Source organism: Aquila chrysaetos, chromosome 19 (assembly GCF_900496995.4).
Source record: "Aquila chrysaetos chrysaetos chromosome 19, bAquChr1.4, whole genome shotgun sequence".
Taxonomy (NCBI): Eukaryota; Metazoa; Chordata; class Aves; order Accipitriformes; family Accipitridae; genus Aquila; species Aquila chrysaetos.
Window position 1 is genome coordinate 14,469,352 of NC_044022.1, and position 25,470 is coordinate 14,494,821.

The window sequence follows — 25,470 nt, forward strand, 5'->3', positions numbered from 1 at the left end:
TTGCTTCTCTTAATTACTATTCTCAATTTAAATTAAGTTAGACTCCAGAATTCATAGTGTTTTATAAGGAAAAATAAATTAATTAATTCATTCCTAAGTGTATGTATAGTTCTGTCTTATAGGATTCTGTCCTGTTGAACTCCCAGAAATGTTTATCTATTAAGATAAGTTTTGTTAAAAATTCTAAGTATGATAATTTTTATATTTTTGGTGTAAGTTATGTGATCACCTCTTTTCCTCTTCTTAAAGGTAAATAATGAACGTACTACATAAAGGGAACATTTTGAAAGGCAGTCCTAAAACTCTCAGTAACTAAAAAGCTACTGGTACATTATGGAAGTATTGAAAATAGCTGATTATTACATAACAAAGGAAAAGATGTCTCTGAGCATGAGCAACTTCATGCACTCTCTTTTATAAAATAAGTTGATCTAATAAAAGACTTCAAAGCTTTAGTATTACTGTTCGAGAAATGTTACGCTTACTTCTTTAGTCAACAAAGCGAAATAATAAAAGAATGCTCAAATCCTTTACTGTGATGCAAAATATGTTCAAGATACAAAAACTTATTTTTCAATTCAAAGTCTGAGAAAATATAACTGAAATTGTGATTTATCAAGGTCTGTGAGGAAATAAGAGATGTTCTGAAGTTGCACAAATAATGTCCGGTGGCCAACACTATGCTAGATTAAACATCAGTATGAAATTCTGAATCAAGGAATCACATTAGTGGAAGACTTACTGAGGATGATGTCTTAGACATTGAATTAGGGTTTTGGCCAAATAGCAGACCCATAGTCATGATTCCAGAATTCAGCTTGTCTAGATAAATACATTTGACTTCAGTAGAAATTATATATGTGGAACTCATTTCAGCATCTGGTCCTTCTTGTAGTTTAGGTCATCTTCAATTAAATCTATGAACCACTATAAACAGTCTGACATCTTAGGAAGTACAGGCTGTAGCTGTGCATTGACTGTAAAATCCTTTGGGCAAAATGAAAGACTTGAAGAGAGTTATTCTGAAAGTGACCTTACCATGCATGATTTTATTATGCTTCTGAATTATAGATATGGCAGCTCATTCCTGTGTCATTCATGAGCCTGGTATTGTAAGCAAAAATAAAGAGTATGTTTTTACATGTATATGTATATTAAAACACTATGTGGATATATATGTATACACACACACACAATTATTCAAACCTCTACAGAACTTCTTCCTAAATACATTTTTTCAAAATCTAAATGTAAAATTTTAAGTGCAATGCTGATTTAGTTCTATTTCATATATCAAATAAATTGGGAACCAAGAGCTGTTATCTGAAGACTTAAAGGTGGTATTTTCTTTTCCTTAAATTTTTATTTACATTTAAGTAATGAATCCTTGGGTAGTTATTAATTAAACCTAAAGATAATATTTTTAAAGTAAAAAAAAAGTTTTCACTTCAGTTAATAAGACACGAAATCTTTCATTTGCCTTTTGTTTGCTTACGGGGGTACTTTCTCTGCAAGCGTCTCAGAACACATGACATTTCAGTTAGGAAGATCTACAGTGTTGACGTATTCACTTGAAAACGTAAAAGACAAAATCAAATACAATAGGACAGAAAAAAATAAAAAAAGCCCTATTTTTTTGAACAGGTCATTTTTCAAATAGTGAATTCAACCCTTTAGAGTCAACACAGAAATCCATGTAATAAAATTTCAAAAGAAATATAGTGCACAACATACTGAAAAATGTTTACCACCTTTAACAAGAACATTCTCTTCTTTTGTCAAACAATTCTCTGCTGCTTTTGAGAAAATAGATCTGTACACAAAACACTGCACTGGCTCAACAGACAGAGGGACACTCGACATGAATTTATGAATAGAAAGCAGCATTAGTGCTAACCTTCACAGTGTAGCACATGCTAACATTCAGCATTAATATCTTGAATTAAAGCCTAATGAACTCATTGGGAGTGTTTCCACTGAGTTCTGTGAGTTGTGGATCAAGCTCATGGTGTCCATCTTAGCGTGCATCTCACCAGGCTTTGCATCAGGCATGACATAGAATGTACCGCATTCCTCTGAAAATTATTATAGGTCTTGTGGTGCAATATCAAAACTGACGTAGTAATTGCCTACATTTTGTTAAGTAAATATTTCCCAGATCCTGGCCAGCTTAACTGACCGTTAGCTTTCCTTTACTATCTTCCTGTCTGTACTTTTAGAAATAAAATTTAGACAATGGACACATGCTGGGACACAGCATCTCCTCTCATGCTGTAGGTTAAGTTAAATACTTTAATAAAGATGTAATAAAATAAGTAAGATTTTCAGAAATGTATTGTTTTATGGTGTATCAGCAAATCCTATTTAAAACATAAAGCGGAAAGACATCATCTGCCACAGAAGGAAGACAAAGGGAGCCGTTGGTAGCTTGGTATCTGAATTTGGTTTTTGGAACCTAGCTATACATTCTTACCAAATACCCTTAGATCTTCCAGAATTCTCATTTTCTTTGATAAAGGAATACCAAGTAAAATCAATTAAAAAATACATGCCTCCCAATTCCTCCAACAATTTATATAATTTACCTTAATGTTACCGTATGATTTACAACAAATGGATATTATGACCTTGTTTGCTGTCCTTTCCTCATGACAATAATTGCGCAAAGTGTGGTGCTGTATCCCATGGACTACCTAGAGACTTGGGTGATGGATCTCAATGCTGAAGCTACAGCTCAGAAACCACCTACCTAAAACAAGGGCATATGCAAAGAAGCCTTCTGTCACTCCTCAGGCTTTTTGCCTTTTCCCACAGCTCTCTGACAGCATCTTTATTAAAGAGTATAACCACCTACTTTCCTTTCCTGTCTAAGTTCCTCCTTCCCCCCCGCCTCAACATTTCACTATGCACATGCAGATTAAAGAAGGCCTTTAACCTTGTTTCAAGGGTAGGGCTGTTATAATTTTCCCTCCTTCTTCCATGAAAGATAATGTCAGTAATTTCTGAGCAAAAGTCCAAGGGGAGTGTTCTGACAGTGCTGCAAAGAAAGACTAGAGCATCCAAATCAAATAGTATTACTTAGTGAAAAACACAGTGAGCACACCTCATCTTTAAAGTCATTTATTACTGTTACTCCTGTTGAGCATCTTTCTCCTCAATCTAAAACTGGAAGTTTTTCATTTACAGTCCAATTCAGTTACTGTGGAATCAGTGCACAGTGAATGTACCCAGCACCTTGTAAAAATAGTGTAGCATCCAGCAGGATGTGGTGTTTTATGCCAGTCCAACTTCTGGCAGTGTTTCCGTTGACTTATAGGATTTTTTTTTTAGCATTCAGCAATGGCAGAGAGACTGCTAAAGTAGGGAGTTTGCAAATTAAATGGAAAAACCTAAGGAACACTCATCTTCTCTTGAAACATTCTTGTGTGTGTGGAAATGAAGATTTGCATGCATTTGTATTTGCTAGAAATGACTGGGCAGAGGATAATATCCTTACATGAATTGTAAAGCTTTCAGACACCCACATTTCTAACTGTTTTAGTACAATTGCTTTGTAGATAATGCACTGTTTAACTCTTACTAGAACACCTGCTTCATAATGGTCAATCTTGACATTAGAAAATTAATTAAAACATATTAAATTCATAATACTCCATCATTCTGTGTAATGCAATGTTTAGTGCTAAAGAGCAGCTATTGAATGACACTTCTCGTGAATGGAGCCAGAATGTCTGGTCATTAGGCAATAGCAGCAATATTTTAGGTAGTAAACAGATGTCAAATGAATTCATCAATACAAATAAAAATCTGCTTAACAGGATCTAAACTCAATCTTTTAAAGCATCAGTAATTTAATTATACTTTCCATACACAAAGAACAAACTTGTATTTTTTACTTGGAATGACGCTTGGTTTAGAGTGCTACAACAACGAAGCAAGGAAGGGAGGAAAACAAACATTCAGGAAAGTCTCCAAAACCAGCACAGTTCCTCCTTCCCTTGTGATGGGCTGCAGAACCTTCCCATAACACGTTGGTCATCATCTTCTGGACACAGAAAACTATTGCTAAAATGACATCCAGTACAAACACACACAACTGATTTCCCTGCTGATAGTGCTCATAAATGAGAAGATTGGATGGAATGAACTAGTATATATGTATAACAGAAAGAACATAACGTAATTAGACTACCCTGTTGCCTTCTCCATGTTGCTTTTTTCACTCTCATCCTTCCTATTTAAATAATGTCTTTCCAGAAATGAAAATAAAATGAAAGCTCATGGGCTTGTTTGAGTCTGCATAGTACCATTCCAGATACTTTGCTTTATCTTTGGCACTCAGTAATAATTAGGGAAAACGGAGCCTTGAATTTGGAAGCCCAATTTTCTACAAAGAATACAGTCCTTAATTACACAGAACAGGATTCAACAGAACTACGACCATGTAGTCCAAAATACCATATACACTTCCCTTGTACTTCTGATGTGAACAAAAGTCATCTAAGCTTTTTGTCTTCTCACAGTGATTCTCCTAACATTTTTCAATCTGTTTGGGTTTTTGAGTGTGGTCATGGCTCTTCCCAACATGCCTTCAGCTGCAGAATCCTACAAAAGGAACAAATTTAACATCTCTGTAAAAATTAAATCTTCCTTAAGTGCTGGAAAAGATCCACTACTCATGTAATTTTCTTTGCATTATCATACAGATATCCTTCTTTTCCATACAGTACATATGATTTAATTTTCAGGGGCACACAAAGCCCTGGGGTTCTTTGTTAAACACACTTCCTCTTCAGCCATCTCCCACCACCCAGTTCTTCACTATTTTCTATGACAAATCAAAAGGAATAGTGACAAAAATACTTGTTGGTAGCAAATGTTGGTTCAGAAAAAAAGGAGTTTTGCAGGAAAAGTTGTAATTTGATTGATTTATATCCTAAAAAAAAAGTAAAATTGAAAGTTCATTTTTTAAATTTTTCTTTTTTTCTTCAAAATTGTATTTAAAAAATTTAATTAAAACCCGAACCAGTCTGTCTTGACTGACTTGAAAGATATGAATTTTTAGTTTTAGATCACTAGTGACTATTCAAAGTGCAGCCTTTTATATATAAAAGGGTAAGAAAGCTCAAGGGTAAGAATGTAGTTTTGATACTTCAGATTTGTGGAGAAATGGAGGAAGATTTCCCTTTCACCTCTACTAATTATTTTATTTTCTGTTAGTCTTTTCATAGCTACACAGAGGTGGCAGCTTGGGAACAGATAAACCACTGCATCCCAATGAAGGGGGGCCAAATATTACCTCACCATCTTGGCCAGCTAGATTAAAAAGCTAGTATCTAGGCAGCATGGCGCTCTGGCTATATTTTACTTCTCCCCATGCTCTTTGAGGTGATTTGTACTCTTTGAGGAAAAATATCTACACAGTGACAAATTTTGCCTTATCCTTTCACAGAACTGAGAGCTTTTCCCTTGATGTCCCAATACTCTCAATGTGACTAGACAGAAACTCACCCAGAGAAAATTATACCGATCTTTTTTTTTTCCTCTTTTTCCTCCTCTTTCTGGATTCATTTGGTATTCTCTTGCTATCTAATAGGCTGACCTACTTCTTCCCATTTAACACACTTTTAATAGTTTCATCATGTATAGTCAAATAATTCCTGATGTCGAGTCTATCAGTGTTGCTTTTCATCAATGTAAAATTTTCTTTGGCTCTGCTATAATTATACTTCTGCTGCCTTCTTGTCTACAACTCTTCAGACTATTTAAATGTCATCTGCATTATCTAGTTTATAATTTATATTTGCTTTAATATTGCTAAGCAAGATAATATATACTTTATCAGTTTGAACTTCCTAGTGTAGTTAGTGTTTATTGTGTAATTCTGAACAAATTGCCCCACTGTGTAAGGGGGATAGACTGCCACTAAAAGGGGATGCTTCTACCTGTAGTTCTCCATTTATAACTGTGCTACCTACAATCACGCTTTACAACACAGTGTAGGCAGGTTGGCTAGGGACAAGGTCATCTGCAAGAGGCTAATTTGTTAGAGGACAGAACTGCGGTTTTTCACATCTGTCCTTAGTTCTAAAGTGAATGGAGCAGGAGTTGCAAATAAACTGAATCAAACAGGGTGAGACCATAGAGACTAAAGGTTCAGGATGGAGTGCTTGGATTCACTGCTGGCTGTTTCATTATTTTCTATTTAGGAGATGCGGTCCTGGCAGCAGAACTGAGGACTCCATCTCAGTAATTCAATTATTAGCAGCGATGAAGCTTCCTCTAGCATGTGCTCTGTCTCCATCCAGCAGCAAGCATCTCATTCCTTTCTGCACAATCAGGGAGCACTATCCATGCTACACCAATGTACCTGGGCATCTGCATCCTCCTTGACTCCTCACAAAACTGAACCCATGACTCAGACTTGGGCAATGGCTCTAACCACAGAGATAGTCCAATAATGAAATTCATCCTCTTGGATTTTAACAGAATAAGTGTCACACTCTAATTTTAAAAACATAACTCTCTAAAGAAGTGGTTCAGTGATATGCATTGTGAAAGACCGGGTCAAATTCTGGTGCCCCCGCTGGGATATAGGGCTCATCTCTGTCATTGTTCGCCCTTGGCATGCTCTAGGCATCGACATGCTGAACATACAGATTTTAATTGGCTTCTTGCTGGTGCCTTACTCTCCTCATACTCTACACCGTGAGTCTAAGTGCTAGAAAAGGTTTCTAGATCCTGTTCTGGTAGTTGAAAGTGCTGATAGTGATATGTGAAACCTTTAATAAACTTATTAATTAGTCTATTCTTCCATAGGTTCCAGTGTAGGTAACATACAGCATGCTAGGAAAAATAATAAAATAAGAAGAGGCCCAGTGTGCTACTTCATCATACTCCTAGCCTGGAATTTCTCTGCAGTAATTAACCGCTGAATTTTCAAATCCATTTTTAATTTTCACCTATACTTTCACTAAAAACAAATACTTAAAAAGTAGCAACCATGCTATGGTCTCCAATTTTTTATTCCTGCTGATTTCTGAAATGACCATGATGGGAGGGTGAAGAATGTGTTAACTAAACTAGCAGTCACGTTTTAGTGACTGTGTCAGTGGCCAACATCTGGCACTCTGGTACTGACTGAGGGTTGCATAGCTTTTCATATTCCCAGAAGCCTTTTGAATATTAAGAGCTGATGTTTTGACACATTCTCTTCCTCCTGCAGCTTGGTCCAGACTTGCTGACATTTGCAAAATGGACAAAGTGCCCACAGTTTTCACATGCTCAACATGCACCGTAATTACTACAGGTATTCTGCAGGGCTCTTGTTGACATGCAGATGTTGGCCTTAACTATTCGGAGCCAGTGGCTTATGCACAATGATTAAAAAAATCCCCTAGCAGCCATCACCAAAACTCATTGCTGCATGCAGGAGGGGTGTGCACGGGTGTGAACATGCACATGTGTGTGTAAATAAATCCCTTCCCGGCCCCTGTAGTGATGTAGTGGCCCTGTAGCTGATGCTGTGAAGCAGGAAATCCAATTATACTTCACTTAGCATGCATAACTAAAAACGTTATTATTGGTCATAAAATTATCCAGCCCTTTAAAAAATCAAATCTATGAACTATGTGACTGTATTCCTCAGGCTGACTTCACACTGTGTGAGGAAGTGCTCCCTTTAATATGCTTTAACTTTGCCTGCATCATGCAGGCCTCGTTTCGGTGTGAGAGAAGGTTGAGGCAAGGCAGATAATTTTGATTATAAAGTGTCTGGGAATTTGAGTTCAGGCAAACTTCTGCCACTCCTGTGACTGTGCAGAGCTTTCGCATACACTATATGGCATTTCCCAAGTCAAAGTGCCTCAACAACAACAACAATATCTGTTTTCCAAATGTGTCCTAAAATGAAATGTCACCACTTTGATGAACAGCTTCTGTAGCAAAACAGCGTGTGTGTGACCAAATGGCAACAGACCACTGTTTACACAAAAAACGAGCATAATAAAATAAAATGACGCTGAACAGCAAAATTCCATGTTATTAAAAAAAAAAAATCCCCATTAGAGCCAATAGCAAACCACATCATCTTTTAAAACCTTGACCATATACAGATTCATCATCTTGACAAATGAGGTAGATGAGAGTTAACAAAGATGATCACTATTTACCGTGCTGTGAATTTCTCTCATAAAACTTCAGTTCAAAGGGGAAAACTCACTCACAGCCCCACAGTGGACAGTCTGCAAACCACAGAGTTTTCACTGGCAAGGCATGTGGCTTCAGCCCAAAGCTCTTGGCTATGTTTTTTCTCTGGCTGGAGGGATATTTTCTGTCCACTAAAATCAGTTCTTTCCCCCCAAATTCAGCACCTTGGAAATATAAGCCCTGACATGACTTACTTCAATTTTCCCAGAAATATCCCCTGAACATTAACATCCATAAATGTATTTCAGGACGCAAGATCTCGAGGATGCCTGCACAAACTAGTTTATTTGTATTTGGAGAGTGGAAAAAAATGTTATATTTGTGAATTTCACCATGCTGCTAGTAAACTAGACAAGCTTAATGGTGCAGTAAAAACCATATTAATCAAAACTTCAAGTCAGATTTTTATACACTGATAGCAGAGGTTACAAATAACACAAACAAAATCCCAGTTGAGATTGAGTCCTTGCAAACCACCTGCTCCCTGGCTGGTCAGCCTCCCTTACCGAGTACAGTAAGACATAGCTCAGAAATCACAGGCGACAGTCACAGTTCAAAATCTTTCAAATTTTACTCACAATTCTGAAAAAAACATCAGCTTTCCCTGTGCACTCATATATGCATACATTTGAAATTACTGTTTGAGGTACAAATGCATTTGGCTTGGCCATCTTGGGTACTTAAAGATCATTTCTCCCCTGCTTGGTCCACACCTCATGTAGTAAAGGCCCTGCAAATTGCCCAAAAGCTGCAAATCGCTATTCCAAAAGACGGGCACCTTATCTGTTACAAAAAGCTGTTACATTTTTGGTTAGCCATGAATATTAAATATCGTAGAAGAAATCTGCTTATTCTGAAAGCTCATGGATTTTATTACCTTGGCAACAAAGTGATCTGTTCAAACTGCTTTCTGCTGCAAGTTTTGGAGGTTTCTGTGTCTCAGAGAAAGCCATGAAGGGCTGATGAATAGGTAACTGACCCCTTCCCTTATGCTTGCATCAGTTTCTACAGACGGACATACTGTGAAAATAAGGTCCCTGATTGGTCAGAACCAGTGGTACTTTATAGATGAACAAGATTAAAAATAGATTTTTCAGTTTTGTGACAATCACTAATAAAATCCCAGTTGGGAATGGAATTTTATTTTCAATGTATCAAGAGAGTATTCTGAATCTGGAGGAGAAAAACAATGGGAAAGAAACAAAATATTTGAACAAAGTAAAATGTTTATTTTTTCACATCCATCTTTGGATTTTCGTTAACCAATAAGCATCCAAATGCTGTCATCAATGCTTGTTGTAAATAAAAAAAAAAAATCAAATCACTTCATATGGAAGCTCCTGTAAGTCTCCATTTTTCTCAGATGATTGCCGTGTTTCGTTGATTGTTTCCAAAGGAGAAAACAAAATAGTGACAGTGACACATACATCTAATGTTTCAGTGCTGTTGTATTGGTGTGTGTCACTGACAGGTGAAAAGCCTCCCACCCCAGCACGAGGATGAGACGGAGGCAGTTTCGCATGCACCAGAGTCCCTGTTTGTGCCCAGACAAAGCCTCCCGTCACTCAAGAACACACTTCCAGGAAACTTCTACTCAAATGGCAAGGGACTTGCAGCACGGTCTTTGAAGTGTTGAAGGCAGCATGGTCTACTGAAAAATCTGACCGAAGCTTGATCTTTCTCTGGAAAACAACCATACACAAATGGCACAGTGGGGATCCATATTAATCATTGCGTAGTGGCTTTTGTACCAAACACAACAGGTTAGCAAATATTTTTGTGGGTTTTCTGTCCACCCTGCAAATTTGGTATGAAATACAAAAATCAGGCAAGGTTCTCTCCTAAGTATGATCATGATTAATAAAGGAGTTGGAGTGGAAAACTGCCCTGAGTTACAGCTCAAGAGCTTCATTGTGGGCTGCAGTAATAAAGCTAATTAATCGAAATGGGCACAGTGAGAGAACCTCGTGGACATTTTTTTGAGTGGTGCGGCAGGCAGAAAATAACATTATTTGCCAGCATCGCACTGCACTGGTTGCATCTTCACGTTGCATGGGAACGTGATTTTCTGAATATTTCATGCTCTTGAAAGTGAACTAAAATTGACTGAATCAAACAGCTTGTTTAAAAATAGTTTACAATGCATTTATCAGATATTCAGTATTTTTGCCATTTTGAAAATAAGGAAGAAAAAACCTGAGAGAAAAGAAGTATTCAGGTTTACAAGATATACACCACAAAAGTGAAGAGATTTTTTAAGGTTAAGGAGTATGTTTTTTGAATGTTTTGGATAGAAATACAAAATGGTTATAATACCAAAAGTACTATTCCATGCCATGAAGTAAAGATTAGGTGTAATTAGCATTCCCTTCTTAAAGGTACTTGTCCAGGACTTCATCTAAGATTAACTAAATTGCAGTCGAGGTTGTTTAAGTGTATATTCAGTTTAAGATTGTGTATGAAGTTGTTCAGAACATGCATATATGGTTCCTGAAGTCGATATTGCAATCACTGCTGGTTTTCAGCATGCTCAACACATAAGCTTTGTCTGCTCTGTGGGCAGGGTCTAGGTTTTCTCTTCCCCAGACCATCAATATTTATGAGAAAAAGCCAGTAAGTTTAGAGGGGTATCTTTTAGCTTTTCTTCCCCTGAATATACAAAGGAATGAGAATAAGCCACCACCTGAGATTTAAATGGGTGTGAGACACTTGTCTCCTATAGGACCTCACATGGAGATCAGTTAGTCACTGAGCTGCATTAAACTGCTTTCTATCAGCTCCCCCTCCTGTCTGGTTTGTTTTACCATTTCTTTTCCGACAGCTTCTACATTTTCATACCCTCCTTTTTAACATTTGCTTTAGGTCTTCTTCCATCTCCTGCAGCCCTTGGTTGGAAGCGGTTACGGGAACGTACCTTTGCTCACAACTCAGCTTTCTTGCCCAGATTGTAGCTGTAACCTGGCACCCTGCAAGAATTGACTCATCACTTAGATCAAAACATTAAATATTTAAAGTGGCACCACACCATTCATAAAGTGAAACGTAAAGTGTTTGTTTACTCTCTGCTCATTATTTTAGTCCAAGCAGGCAGATTCAACTGTCTACATTATTAATTAAACCTCTAAAAATGAGCTACCAGCTTCTCAGCTGGTAACAGTGCTAAAGAATAAGCCGTAACTCTCATCAGCCATATTATAACATTAAAATCTTTTTTCTCCAAACTGTGCCAATACAAAGCTAAACAAATCATATCAGTCCATATTTCCAACTGGTTTGGATAGAAGCTTACTAGTCATGAAATCTCAGATGTTAACCATCTTTAGGAGGTATAACTAGTGTTACTAATTTACAGTTGTTTGAGGCTATCTGTGGGCTCAAGTAGCAAAGACTCATGGTCTCTATAATAGCATGCTTTAAAACAGATTAGTTTGAAGGTTATCTTAACGGAAAATGGAAGGTTTCCCCATGGGCCATACAATAGCAATATATAATAATCCACATACAAATTCTACCAGTGATCTATTTCTTTACAACTATATAGATTTGCTATAGGAACATAATATAAATATTCATCACTGGGCTTTGTGATCAGGATCACTGTACAGTGATTGAAACCACAAAAATTCACATTCATGCTGAAAAGAACTGTGTGAAAACCCCCAAGAGTTATAAGTTTTCATATAAAGTTTGATAGTTTCATTGCACAACCTGATACAATGCAAGATTCCTGAGTGGGGATTTTCAGTGATGACCTGAAACTCTGTTCCATTCTGTCAAAAGTTTCACACAGTGGTCGAGTGCTGATTTGCAGTTTAGGACCAGAAACACTCAAAATTCTCATTTTTCTTAGACACAGGGGGACAGATCCAAAGGGAATGGAAGAGACTAGTTATAGCATGCAAAGAGGTGGGGTAGCTGTAAGCACACATGTCTGTGAACTGCAACTTTTAAGTGTTGCAGAATATAAAGCCTACCACTCTACTGTGTGTCTCCACAGGACTCTGGAGCCTAATTATAGAGCTGTATGAAAAAGTTCTGCTTGTCAGCAGAACCGGCAGGGGAAAAAAATAATACACATTTTTGCACATTCACAGAAGAATAAAATATTTCGGCAGAAAATCATCATTGCTGCAGATGGACACTTACAGAACAAAAATGGGTAATTTTTGTGCAGCTCTGCTTGTTGCTAGCATAGCCAGAATACATTTGGTAGCAGATTTAAAATCCAGCCTGGAATTCCTCAGTCACTGTCACTGGCAAAATATGCTTCAGAGGGTAGGAGGGGTTGAGGGTTTCAGGTAAATTCAAGGTGGGGGAGCCATCCTAAAACGAGCAGACAGGACTCCACCGAATTTAGTGTTGCTACACTTGCTTATGCCAGCACAGAATTTGGCTCTGGATGGTTTTGAGTCCTTCTGAGTAAGTATTAGCCACAAAAGCCTGATCACAATTAAAACAAGGCAAAGCGTGAGGATATGTCCATACTGCGGCAATGAGGAAAGAGAACTGGAAGCAGCGTAAGAGGTACGCACAAACTGTTAAAGAAAACAGCAGTCAGCAGTTGCTAGTGGCCAATGGACTTCAACTGCCTGCTTTCATCATATTTAAGGACACAGTCTTTAAATGCATGCTTTGGGTGAGAAGAAATACAGCTATAAAAGAGCTACCCTATACCCAGAACATGTCATAAGGATCACTAAGGTATTTTTAGGAGAAATTTAACTTGACAGGCTGGTAGGCACAATACCTCTGATTCCCAGTGGTGTTCAGGTGACAGCCTCTACCCAGTATATCAAAAAACCTCAACAACGCAGATCAGTGTTCTGTGTGTGTGTTGTGTGACCCTCCATATCCCCAATAGAGGGACTGTCCATTTGCAGGTGCAGGTCTGTGACACAGGAGTAATTTATGTGGACTTTCCCCTTCTTCACCCACTTAGTAGTGAGCAGAGAAAGGGGGATTCATCACTGCACGGTCCCCAGCATTTCTCTACTACCCAACCTGTGCTGACAGCCTCTCAGTGGAAAGCATGGCTCTTAAGCTGTAGCGTCCTGTGCTTTCAGCTTTGGATAAGTGTTTTTCTCTTAAGCTTGTTAAATGCAGTGTGAATTTTATGTGAAAGTGCTTTTTTCTTATTTCTTTTTTCTTTCTTTTCCCTCATCATCGTCTAATTTGGCAGTCCTTGGATTGCTAGAGAGTCTCTTTAATGTATCTCAAGCCACAAGGACTCTGACTTTACTGCATTAATAAAATACATTTATTTGCTGCCTTTATACATGGGAATGGGAGTGATGAAGGGTTGTGTTCTCAATACTTCCCTCATCTCCTTCTCCTTTGTCTGACATCGGCAATAAAATCCAAATTACAGAAAAGGCAAATCAAGCATACAAATTAAGAAAACTAATTTCATGCCAGCCAACATGCGGGAAAATCTCAGGTGATGAGGAAATCAAAGGAAAATGGCAATAAAATAGACTGCACTAGAAAAATAAAAATTATAACTGAAGTCACAAAATCCAATCATATTTTTCATACTCTAGTAACTAATAAATTCAAAATAACAATTAGTAGAAAGCAATAAAAATCTCCTGTGACAGGACCTTCTGTCCGTAGTCTGCCAAAATTTCTATTGACTGATCTGTTGGACTGTTTTCTTAAACAAGGAAAAGGGATTTCTTCTTGTGTCTCTGAGGTGTCTTAAAATCTGACGTATGCTATAAAGAAGTAAAATAACTCTATGTCCAGTGTGCTTGATCCTAGAAGTTAGTTTTTGTTTAGTTTAATCTTTATTTTCAAGTTAATGGATGGAATTTTTCTCAGCCATTTCAAAGAACAAGATTAGGCCCAATAAAAAGTAAACCTTTGTATTTGCTTTGCTCTGTTACCTCATTACAACACTATAATAAAACCAGAAACAATAACAAGAAGTCCAAAATCACTGCCTTGCATATAGCTGTTTACAGTCTGTTTCTTCCACTGACAAAATATTCCAGATCTTATTATACCACCTACAGGTAGTTTTTAGAGAAATACTTAGGATCCCCTAAGCTCCTTAGTTACACTCCTGTAGTTTGCAAAAAGAAAGCATGTCCCTTATGGTTTTTGGAGAGGTTTCTGATAACCCACATTCTTTTGACTTTAAACCAGTCCCCACAAAACAGCCTGCTGTCTTTTCTAAAATCATAGGTAACACATGTAACTAGCATACAGTTGTTGAAATAGACAATATTTTTAGTAAATATTAAGAGTTCAACTGACCACACTTTCTCATATGCCAGCTTTTATTTGATGCAGAATGTCACATATGAAGACTTAATCATTTTCTGTTAAAGCAAAATAACCCAGAACTGTGATAGGTTCCTTTTTCTCTCATACCTTATTCTCATTTACAGATCCTATAATCCTATATAATCATGCACATATTGTTTATAAGTTCAACATATTTTTGTCAGCTTTGAAAGAAATCCTTAGCAAATTCCTTTACATTCTTTTACAATTAAAATCGTGCTGTTTCAAAAGAACGATTTTGCAAAGATTAACAGAGAAGGAATCTTGATAGTAACTTATGGATATTTAATAAAAACTTACAGAGATAACAGAAATTTTGAACAAATAACTTCTGGTGATAAATGACCTTTTAAGGGTATAATCTTTAGTACTCCTGTACGCTTAATGTTTCTCAACTTGCTCAACCTTTATTTATTTTCTAGCAAAGGGCTTTGCTTTTTGCAGGGCTTGATCAATCAGTCTAACTGTCTTGCTTCTACTTTGCAGAAAATATGCAAGAATTTAATCCAAATTCAACTGAATTATGCTACTTTGATGCTGCGTATTTTCTCCTGTTGTTGATTAATATGCCCCTTGTGCAAACATCCTCCTCCTACCTGATGCCTTCAGTAATGTCTCAATTCGTTGCTGATGACATTCAAATTTCCTCCAGAGATGCCTTGTGAAGTCACAAACAGAGGATTATGCCCATCAGTGAATGACTCAGGCACAAAGTGATTGATAAGGCAAATAAATACTTAGATGTTAGCAATCAGTCAGTTGTGATATGCAAGGGGGAAAACATGACTGCAGACATTTCAGCTATATATCATGTTTTCTAAATTATCTCTTTGTGTGCTGATGGTCCTCTTAATAAATTATCCTCCCTTGTTAACTGATCTGTTCTCTGTTTTCAATTATGCGTCTTCTCAAAACCATGTAACAGTCAGTCTTTCTCAGCCTGAAGCTATTTCAATGTCCAACCTGCATCCCCAAAGTCCAGATAGAGGAAATACTACACAATTGGGTTTGAGATGAGAAGCTGTGCACACACACATCAAAGTGATGTTATGACATCAGAGAAGTCATGGCTTTATTCCCAGATTCCCTGAGCTGAGTTTTATGTAAGCGATAATACATGACACTGCATATGTTACAGTGGAGTGAGAACATTTTGAAAATATTGCATAGCATGAGACTGAGAAATCAAGAACTTGTATCACCTCAGATGTGCAGAAGTCAAAAACCAAACAAAGAATAAGGCCATGGCACAGGAATGAGTAGATCATTTGGTTTCTTTAACTCATGATTTTTGGATTGACAAAAACAAATATAAAGTTATAATAATTAGAACTTATCTTCTAATGGAATCTCATGTGAAAGTCCATATACTTGTTTTTAATAAGATTTGATCTGCATGAGATTTTGGAAAGCTGAAAAATGAATTAATTTAGAAAAGAGGTCTAAAAACTCTTTCTAAAAATTTCAGAAGTAATTGTGGACTTCTGGTACAGTCTTTAGACAAATTTGCAAGACATTTTATAGCACGTATGTGTGATCATTACATGTCATAGTGTTGCAGACCATATCTTGTTGTGGTTTTTTTTTCTGGTGTGGGAGGTGATCTTTAAGAAGTCTGTACATGATCCTGGTAGCATGGCTGTGAAACACAGATGTCTACACTTAGATGTAAACTTTTCAAAGGTCACAAATAACAGCAAAAAGGGAAGAGCTCTTGAGTTAAGTTCTTTGATTCAGGGACCATTTTGTGTTTACAGCTCCTAGTACAATGCAGTCTTGATTTATGATTATAGTGCCTAGTTGCTATGATGATGATACTAATGATAAGGTTTATAATGGAGTCAGAGGACCTTGCTAATAAAACAACAAATCTTTTATGGCAATCAGAGTTCTAATCTAAATACTATTTAGTATGGACTTGCAATGTGAATTAGACAGTTGGGGCAACTGCATTTTAAAGTGGCATCTGCATTTTTGTAAATAAATGTAAATAGGTGTACCTACAAGTTATGCCACAATAGAAAAATCAACAATTTATATATGCAGTTGGTGAACTGTACATCAAAGTAACTTGAATAGTAGGTACAGAACTATATATCTTCTTTTTTTCACTTTTGAAAATGTGTATCTGCAACCTTAGATACAAAGCTCAATATTATTAATTTGGTCCAGAAAGTGGGCTGTATAAGTACCATATTCCAGGCAGTGAATACTTGTGGAAAAGAAATTAGTAATTAAAGAAAAAACAAACTGAATGGAATTTTAATTTGTCTCTATGTCCAGAACTTCAAGTGTTTGTTTGGAATACAGCCATGTTTTTTTTTTTTGTGCAGGCATACTGAAATTCCTATACAGGAACAAGACAGCTCATGAAATTGTCAGTATTCTCTATTCAATCCATTTAACAATCTGTCCAACTTGTCCCCTGTCCAAGCCATCACAAGAATAAATGTAAAGATAAATGAATAATCCTGTTTACATCACAGTAATATGAACATGACAAAGCTGAATTACTCTACCAGACCACCCGTGCTGAATGTCACAAAAGTCTTCCAGCAAGTCCAGAATAATTTTTTTGAGTGACTATAATACTTAACTTCTGGAAAATGTTCTCTGTGAGAACCATCTCAGAAGAAGAGGTAAAATATATGCTGTGACTTTGTCAACTCATTTTCATGTGGTTTTGTTCATTACACTCCAGGTCTAGGTGGAGACCTGCAAATAACTGAGAGTAGATAGCATCTGAAAGTCTGTGGAGTAAGCTAATGGGGATAACTGGTCATCTTTCAGAAAAAATAATGCTTGTGTACTTAAACAGGTAATAATTAATCAGCTTTTCCAAAAGTAAATCTCTGTTAAGCTCCTTGCCAATTACTACTTAGTTTTGAGAGCGCATTTTGGCGGAGATTATTGCAACAAACACATTCTGGATATGTCTTTTTATGCCTAAGCAAGAATTACAACCTTTCAAGTTCAGTGCATGAATGTCTTCTCAAAATAATACTGTGAGGAGGTTGTGCTGTTAGATTAGCTTCTTCTGATACTATGACCACAAAGTCGTCTTCTTTTACCTGTCCATCTGTGTAGCTACTACTCTTGGTTGAATGCATTGCTGTAGCAGGTTGGTTACAACCTATAGCAGGAATGTTACAGCCACAGGGCAATGTCCCTCACATACTTAATGAAGACTATAAAACCAATAAAAATAAAATGGGCTTCATGAATTCTTGCAAGGTGATGCCACTTGGTAAGGGAAGACACCCAAAAGACTGAGCTGATACTATGCCTGCATTAATTACAAAGCCGTACATTTAGTTTTGATCAAAATGTTTTGCAGGCTAGGAGTCCCACTGGATACACAGTAAATTTTAAACTTCTGGCTACTAAAACCTGAGCATTTCTCACTGACAAAGAGGCTGAAACCACACTCCCTGTATGTTGAATGGAAAGTTGTCATCCTTTACCCCTCTCGGTAACTGCGATGAACTAACTTCAATGTTTGTCTGCTTTTAGTTCCAGCAGCAGAAGGTTCTCCAAAGATATCATCATGTTTTAACACCATTTACAATAAAACCCTTAAGAGCATACTGAAAAAGGAAACTCCCCAAAGAGTTTCTGATAGACGGAAAGAGTTTGATGCATTTTCTATTTCTAGGTATGGAAATGGAGAAGAGTTATCAATTTTTCCCAAGACTGACATGTAAGTTTGGTACTGAAGGAGATGTAAAGGAGCGAACTATGGTGTTGGTAACTACTACATGACAGCATGAATGACTTTATCATTCCAACATAACCTCATGGCTCTGTAAGCTTAGGAGCTAGTCTGAGTGGATGACTACACAGAATAAGTATGGGTATGTGTAATCAAGAACATCTGCTGTAGCAAGGATGGTAATTCTTATGTTTTATTATATTCACAGCATACAGGATCTGACATCATAATGCCTTGTTATACATCCACTTGCAACACCTAAAACTTGATTTGTGGCCTTTATGAAGTACAGTGAGAAATCATCCTGAACTCCCTTTTAGAAAGCAGCATATAAACAAAGATCACATTTTCTTATGATTCATACATTTTTGGATATTTTCATAAATAAGCCAAGAAATTAATTATAAAAACAAACACATTACATTTCCTTCCACTAACCAGAAAATGTTATTGTTGCTTCCATTCCAGCTTGCAAAGACACAGAATCATTACTCTCACATATAGTATATGCGTGTGTATAAACACAGATATACATACATATACACACATTATGAAGCTTTGAAATCTTAAATTTAAGTAAAATCAGAATATTTATCTTACCAAGTATTAACAATTTTGTAATTTTTTAAAAGACACTGGCCTGTAATATAGCATTATTGATCAGAATTGCTCAGAAGATAAAACTCTGTGGGGACTCCATCACTTCCAGACAGAGTATTTTTCCCTTGTAAAGTGCTAAGAAGTTGATAATACAGGGTGTAACAGACCCTGAAAAAAAGCATCAGAGAAGCTATGCACAGAAGGAAGAAAATAAATTCTGTGAAACACCTACCAACGTAATATTAGCAAGCAAATGTCTGTTTGACACTGATTCTCAGGAATTAAGAATGCAGTATAAACTGTGGTGGATTTCAGTTCAGTATTTTAGAGTACAAGAAATTGTTCAAATGATTGAGGTGGTTCTGAAACTGAGGGAAAGTGCAACACAGAAGCGGTTAGCAGGAGCATATGGAGGAAGCAGACCAACAGTGGCAAATTATGCAGTAAATTCAGAGCAACTAAGATCTGTGTTGCAGGCTACAGGCAGAAAGACAAAATCATTCAGAAGAACCACTTTTTCAATGCCACTGAACCAATCACCTCAGATGGCTCAATGCCAGCCCCTTGGCATGTATATTCTTAACATATAGTTTCCAATGCCTTTAGTAAAGACTTGCATTAATTACTTAAAATAAATACTCCTATCATTAACCTAATCAGGAAACTTTCAGTGTGCTGAATCTGTTCAGTGGAACAGATTTTTCTGTACTGCTAGCAAATCAGATTTATTTTCTTTGAACATGCCAGCTTTATAACAAGCAAGAAAGAAAACTGGATCTCAGAATGTCACTTAAAGCATCATACTTTTAACCTCCTCCTTTCATCCAGAGCTCTTTACCTTTACTGACACCCTCTGGTCCCTATCTCTAAGTCAGGTTTGAATTCATTCCAGCACTCCTTCCAAAATTTACTTTCCAAATCAATATTTTGTGGAGCACAGAACTGGACATTTTCTGAAACCCCCATAAATCATATCACTGATTCCCCAATAGTTTACCATGTCAGCAACTTATTCAGGGGACTCAAGCAAATTTGCCAGTCATGACCTTCCTGTATAGAATCTGTGCTGACAGTCCTCTAAGTTATGCATTTCTTGAAGTTGCACTTTATTATTTCCTAACAGCAGAGGTTTTAATCATACCTTTTATCTTAGCTGCTAGGATATTTTTCCTCAAGATCTGTTGTCAAAGCTGTTTTCTTCCACATTCTCTGCTACAGTTCAGCCAGTCAGATATTTTGTATTTTCTGTTTTCATTCTTAGTACATCTGCCCCTGTTATAAAATGAAATTAAGATCCCTTCCCCTGACATTTTAACCTAAAATTCAACATATGACCTTCAGCTTCATATTGACCAACAGAACTAAACTCTACACTCTTAGTCACCAGACCTTCCGTAGCTCTCTTCACACTTTTATGTCACACTCTGCTAGTTCTGACTTTTTGCATGGGCGTTTGCTGTGTAAGTGTATGAAACAGAACTGCATGCTGAATAGTTCACTTTTAAAACTATTTAGCTGTTACCACCTTCAAGAATGCTTAACACTTCATCCTCCTTCCTTTATATATTTGTTGCCTTCAAGACTTTGTCTTCTTAACCACATCTCAATCATTCACATGGTTAAAAGCATATTGCCACAGAGGGCCACTATACATGAAATATCCCTCAGTTACTGTAGTTCACATCTCAGTTTTCTGTCTTTCTTTTAGTATACCTCTAGTAAACAAGCGTCTTCCCTTCCAACAAGATAGATATTGAAAGGGTTTTAGGTTTTGGGGTTTGGTTTTTTTTTTTTTTACTTCAAACTTTGCAGATAAATGCTATAGTAATTAAAGGCAATTTATGAAAATGTATTTTTACAAATTCTAATAGGTATTTTGATAGCACTTTAAAGTAATGGCCCAATTATTGCTAATTCTTTTGATATCCACTGTAATAATATTAATCATGATGAACTGATCTTGCATTAATATTGATTGCCATAAAGTACTTCTGAAGGAGTTCTACTATACTCAGCAAGAATTAATTGCACTTTTATTAATTGGAAAATGTCACCCAAATTTTAATTATCAGGAATCTCCCTTAGCTTTTGGCTAACAGTGAGCATGTAATTTATTTGTAGTTTCAAACTTCAGGTTCTCATCCAAAGCTCACCGAAGACTAGGGGAATGCTGCAACTCCTTAGAAAAATTTGGCATCAGGTCCTTCATTAAAAAACATGACTGAAAATGTGTCATTCAAGGAAAGTATTACTTTATAAATTAAAAAAATGAACAAACTTTGCAAAAACTTTATGTTAAATTTCTGAAATATTCCAACACATAGAAAACTTTAGTCCTAAGTAGTCACATTACACTATCTTGTGTAACTTCTGTTTTATTAAGTTTCTGTGCTCAACAGGAATGAAACTAAACATCTGAAGAAGTACAGGTACAGTAATGGATGCCGATTTTTCTTCCGAGATAAAAATCTTAAAAACACAGTTTCATGCTCTGTGTTACAGAAATAACTCTCAGTTCATCTTCTAGCCAGCTCATAGACATTCCACACAGTCTTATCCAGTCTTCACATCAGAGAGGAAAAATCAGTGCATCTTTATGTAATTCCATCTCCTCTGCCTGTCAGCAAAGGAGAACAGTCCAGGCACCGTACTTTTTTAATTCAGGAGATAATTGTTTATCCCAAAGCCGAGTACCATTCTGAACTTCATAACACAACTTTTAGTGCATCACTATAAACTCAATACGCTAGGTTATTTTCTGTTTCACCCTCAAGCCTTAGCAAGGTAGCAATCCCAAACATAAAAAAATTAGCACATTAAAATAGGCATTCTTTCTCTGGAGTTATGTATTTGTTCTAAAAGCCTCACATCTCTCTTCACAACTCATTCACTGCGGTAGTTTGCTAGCTGGTTAAATGACAGGAAGCATATAGTAGATCACAGTAATTTCTGCTTCAACTTTTCTGCTCAATTACGACAACAATTTCAACGTAAGATTCCAAACAAAAAGCAAAACACATAAACCTGCAGTAGGAGCCCAAAAATGGGATCTCTCACCATTGCTGGCTTCACAGCAGACTGCTCACAGAGATGCCGCGATGGATATTACAAGAAATAATCTGCACACACTCCAAAGTCTGACCGGGGAAACCAGTGCCTGGCTGGGGGAACGGCAAAGACACTTACCGCTGCTGTGGCACCGTCTCTCTCTCGCCCTGACTCTCAGTCTCTCTCTCCCATCCTCCTGACAGCCTCAAATATAGCAGTCCCTTATGGTGCTGAGCCTGTGGGGAGCAGAGGATTGCAGAGTTGGGGTTTTTTCCCTTTTTTTTTTTTTTTTTTTTTTTTTTTTTTAAACCATCCAGAGGTAGTTCTCCAGACCCGACCGCCTCTCCTCCTCGCCTCTCTCACGGATGAAGAGACCCAGGTGAAGGCATCCGCGGCGGCAGCTCCCGCGAGCCCCTCCCGGCCCCGCCGTGCCCCCTCCCCGGCGGGGGGACCGAGGCACCTCCCCCGGCTGCTCCCGGGGGGGCGGCGGAGGCTCTGCCCGCCCCTGGCTGGACGTGTGCGTACGTATATACGATGGGGATGTGTGTTTATGTGTGTGCCATCTCGCACCGCCGCCCGCGGCTCGCCCCTACCCCTAAGCGCACAAGGGCCCCCCCCACCCCGTCCTTTCCTCCTCCTCCTCCTCCGCCTGCTCCTCGCCGCCTGCTCCTCTTCTCCACTCCTCTGCCCGGGAGCGTGAAGGCGAGGGGCGAGTTGGCGAGCGCTCTCCCCTCACCTGCTACTCCTCTCTAGCCCAATCACCGGCTTTTCCCAGAAACCGCTTTCTGCCCCCACCCTCTCCTTCCCCCCCCCTTCCCCACCCTCCCTCCAGGTAGATCTCCCCCCCCCAAGTGTATTTTATTCCCCTCCAGCGGTGACGACCCTCCCCATCCCCGCGCCCTGCAGCCGGGGCCAGGCGCCGGGAGCCGCGGTGCTGCCTGCACCGCACCGCACCGCACCGCACCCGCGCGACCCCCGTCTTTATACCACGGCTGCTGGCAGTGGGAACGCAGCGGGGCCAGCAAGCCCGGCGGCTCTAACGCCGCGGCTCCGGCAGCCCCTTCTTCCCTCCCTCCTCCCTTCCCCACCACCCGTCCGCTGTGAACTGCGGGGACCGCTTCAACAGATCGCAGCGCCCCGCCTCGCCCCATCCCCGGCGGTGCGCTGCGCTCCGCTCCGCCCTGCTGCGCCCTCCTTCCCCCCTCCCTCGCCCATCCGCGCAGCCGCGCCCCTCCGCAGCACCGCCCCTCCGCAGCACCGCCCCTCCGCAGCACCGCCCCCGCGGGCGCTGCGCGCCTGGCCCCGCGCGGGGAGCGCGGGTGCGGAGCCCCGGGGCAGGGCTGGCGGCGCTGCTCCTTCGCGGTCCCCTTTCGCGTCTTCCGCGGCCGCGCCGGGCGCGTCCGTGCGTGTAGGGCGCGCTCCCGCTCTGGGCCTTCAGTGGCTTCTCTGAGGATTTAGGCTGATTTTCCTTCTGCTCTTTTCCTTTTTCTTTTCCTTTTCCTTTTTCTTTTCCTTTTCCTTTTTCTTTTCCTTTTCCTTTTCCTTTCCTTTCTTCTTTCCCCTTTTTCTTTCCCCTTTTTCTTTCCCCTTTTTCTTTCCCCTTTTCCTTTTCTTTCCCCTTTTTCTTTCCCCTTTTTCTTTCCCCTTTCCTTTTTTGCTTCTTCTTTTTCCTTTTCTCCTTCTTTTCCTCCTTCTCTTTTCCTGTGGCAACAACTTTCTGCTTTAACATTTAATACTTCTCTCCCCTTCTATAGTTTTCTCTACTTGCTTCCCCCCCCCCCCCCAAGTAATTAGGTCTCTTTTTTTAACTTATGCATTAACTGAGTAACTGTTGTCTAGTTCCTGTTCTCTGAGATTTTTCTCTGCTTCAGTGATTCCATTTCAATGGTTTATGCTTTCTGAACCTATGTGGTGTACAAATATATGTGTGTGTGCATTTTTCTCTACTAATTTGTCTTTCTATTTGTATTTATTTATTTTTCCTGTCCCGGGTATTTTCTGATTAATTTTTAGAAATTGACCTTTATTTGTTTTAGATTCATGAAGAAGAATTGTTTAATTTTGGAATTTGCTGGTGTTTCTTACACAACACTAGTTTTAAGCCTTGGCAATACTAATATGAGTTTTTTCTCTGTGTCTTTTGCTTGTCTTTTATATTGAAGCCTCTAGCAACCTAAGTTATCAGTGGTGAGTGACACAGGTTTATACACTTTGTGGTCTTGTATACTATATGCAAGTCTGCCAGAGGATTTACAGCTCAACATCACTTTGAATGAATTCTGTCCACTAATATCAGTGAGGATGAGCTGAAAAAAACCCCCTCACTTTCAATTCCTTTTTTCATTATTCTAAGATTGTAAATTTCTGTTCCTTCATCACCATCTACCACTGTCTTAACTATCATAGTGAAAGAGTGAGAATGAACCCATCGTTAGAAACGGACTTTGTCTGCATACACTATCCCACACAAACACAGAAGAAAATTGTCCCCACGTCTGTGGATGGGTGTCTAGGTGTATTTCTGTTGGGCAAGTAGTGTTGCCACTTCATATATCCGAGCTTCTCTTCATTAACTCAATTCGCAGAAAATTATCATCTGGTCATTATTTCCAGTGTTACTAGGTTACAAGACAGCATTTAATCAGAAGCCAGGAATAGTGACTGCATTAATTCTGATCTTATGAATAACTTATGAGGCTCCATTTCTCAATATTTCCAAAGCGAATGTTAAAGCCAGAAGCATTTTTGCTAATAAATGTATTTTTTTGCATACTGTAGTTATTTATGACAATAGTGAGGAATTACTTGCAAAGAGGTGACTTTCATTGCTTACTTATTTTTACAAGTAGACATGGAATTAAAAGAAATGCAGAATTTTTTTTTAAGTCATAAAGACTGGACTTTATGGCCTTTATCTTCCCTTGTGAATTTTATAGATGAGGGTTATTTTTAAAGACTACTGTAAGGCACACATGCCATACCCATTGGGCTACAATATTTTTGCTTTTAGGTCACTTTTACTTAGAGTTCTTGTCAAGGTACACATTTATTTTGAATGGCAACTTTTTATGTTTGCTTCCTTCTTTTTAACTTCACATCACGAATATTTCTACAAGGACGTATTTTTACCTTTTCCTTTAATATAATTAGGAATGGACTGTATATGTATGAGTATCAGTTTTATCTTTCTTTGAAAGCAAAGTGGCACACAGCTTTTAAACAGGTTAAAATTTCATTTGATTGTGTGTATCCTTTGCAAGGTCAGTTCTGGTTTTACTCCATCACTGTAAGATCATGAGCTGGCTTATGGCATATATGTTCAATGTTTAATGCATAGACAGTGAATTATATTCACCCCTTTGTTACAGTATTATTGTTGCTATAGACCTTAAGTCAATCTAGCTGCATTTTGCGTATCTGATCTAGTTGTCTAACCATCTCTGTATAAATGCCTTAATCTCTCTATCTAAGCATCCCCAGTGGGCAAGCAAACAGATACAGCACATCTGCAGAGTCTGAGTTGTTTCTGAGCTCTTCTCTTATTTGTTTTGTACATCTTTCCTTTTCATTCAGTCTCTCTTCTTCTTTTAAGCAGAGCGTAATGTATACTTTGC

At 38.3% G+C, this 25,470-nt stretch overlaps 1 protein-coding gene across 2 annotated transcripts in view; it reads right to left on the minus strand.

The window, feature by feature from the left end:
* The window catches only part of CNTN5 (contactin 5), a 673,487-nt gene extending 650,525 nt beyond the window's left edge, over positions 1–22,962 (minus strand). The window contains exons 1-2 of one of the 2 annotated variants that reach the window (XM_030042492.2): positions 22,844–22,962; positions 21,995–22,092 (exon numbers count right to left, since the gene is read on the minus strand). The gene's annotated coding sequence lies outside the window, so the exon portion shown is untranslated. Of the gene's footprint in view, positions 1–21,865; positions 22,451–22,843 lie in introns of those variants that run through there. The other variant, XM_030042491.2, reaches the window with a different exon arrangement.
* Between the last annotated feature and the right edge of the window lie 2,508 nt (positions 22,963–25,470).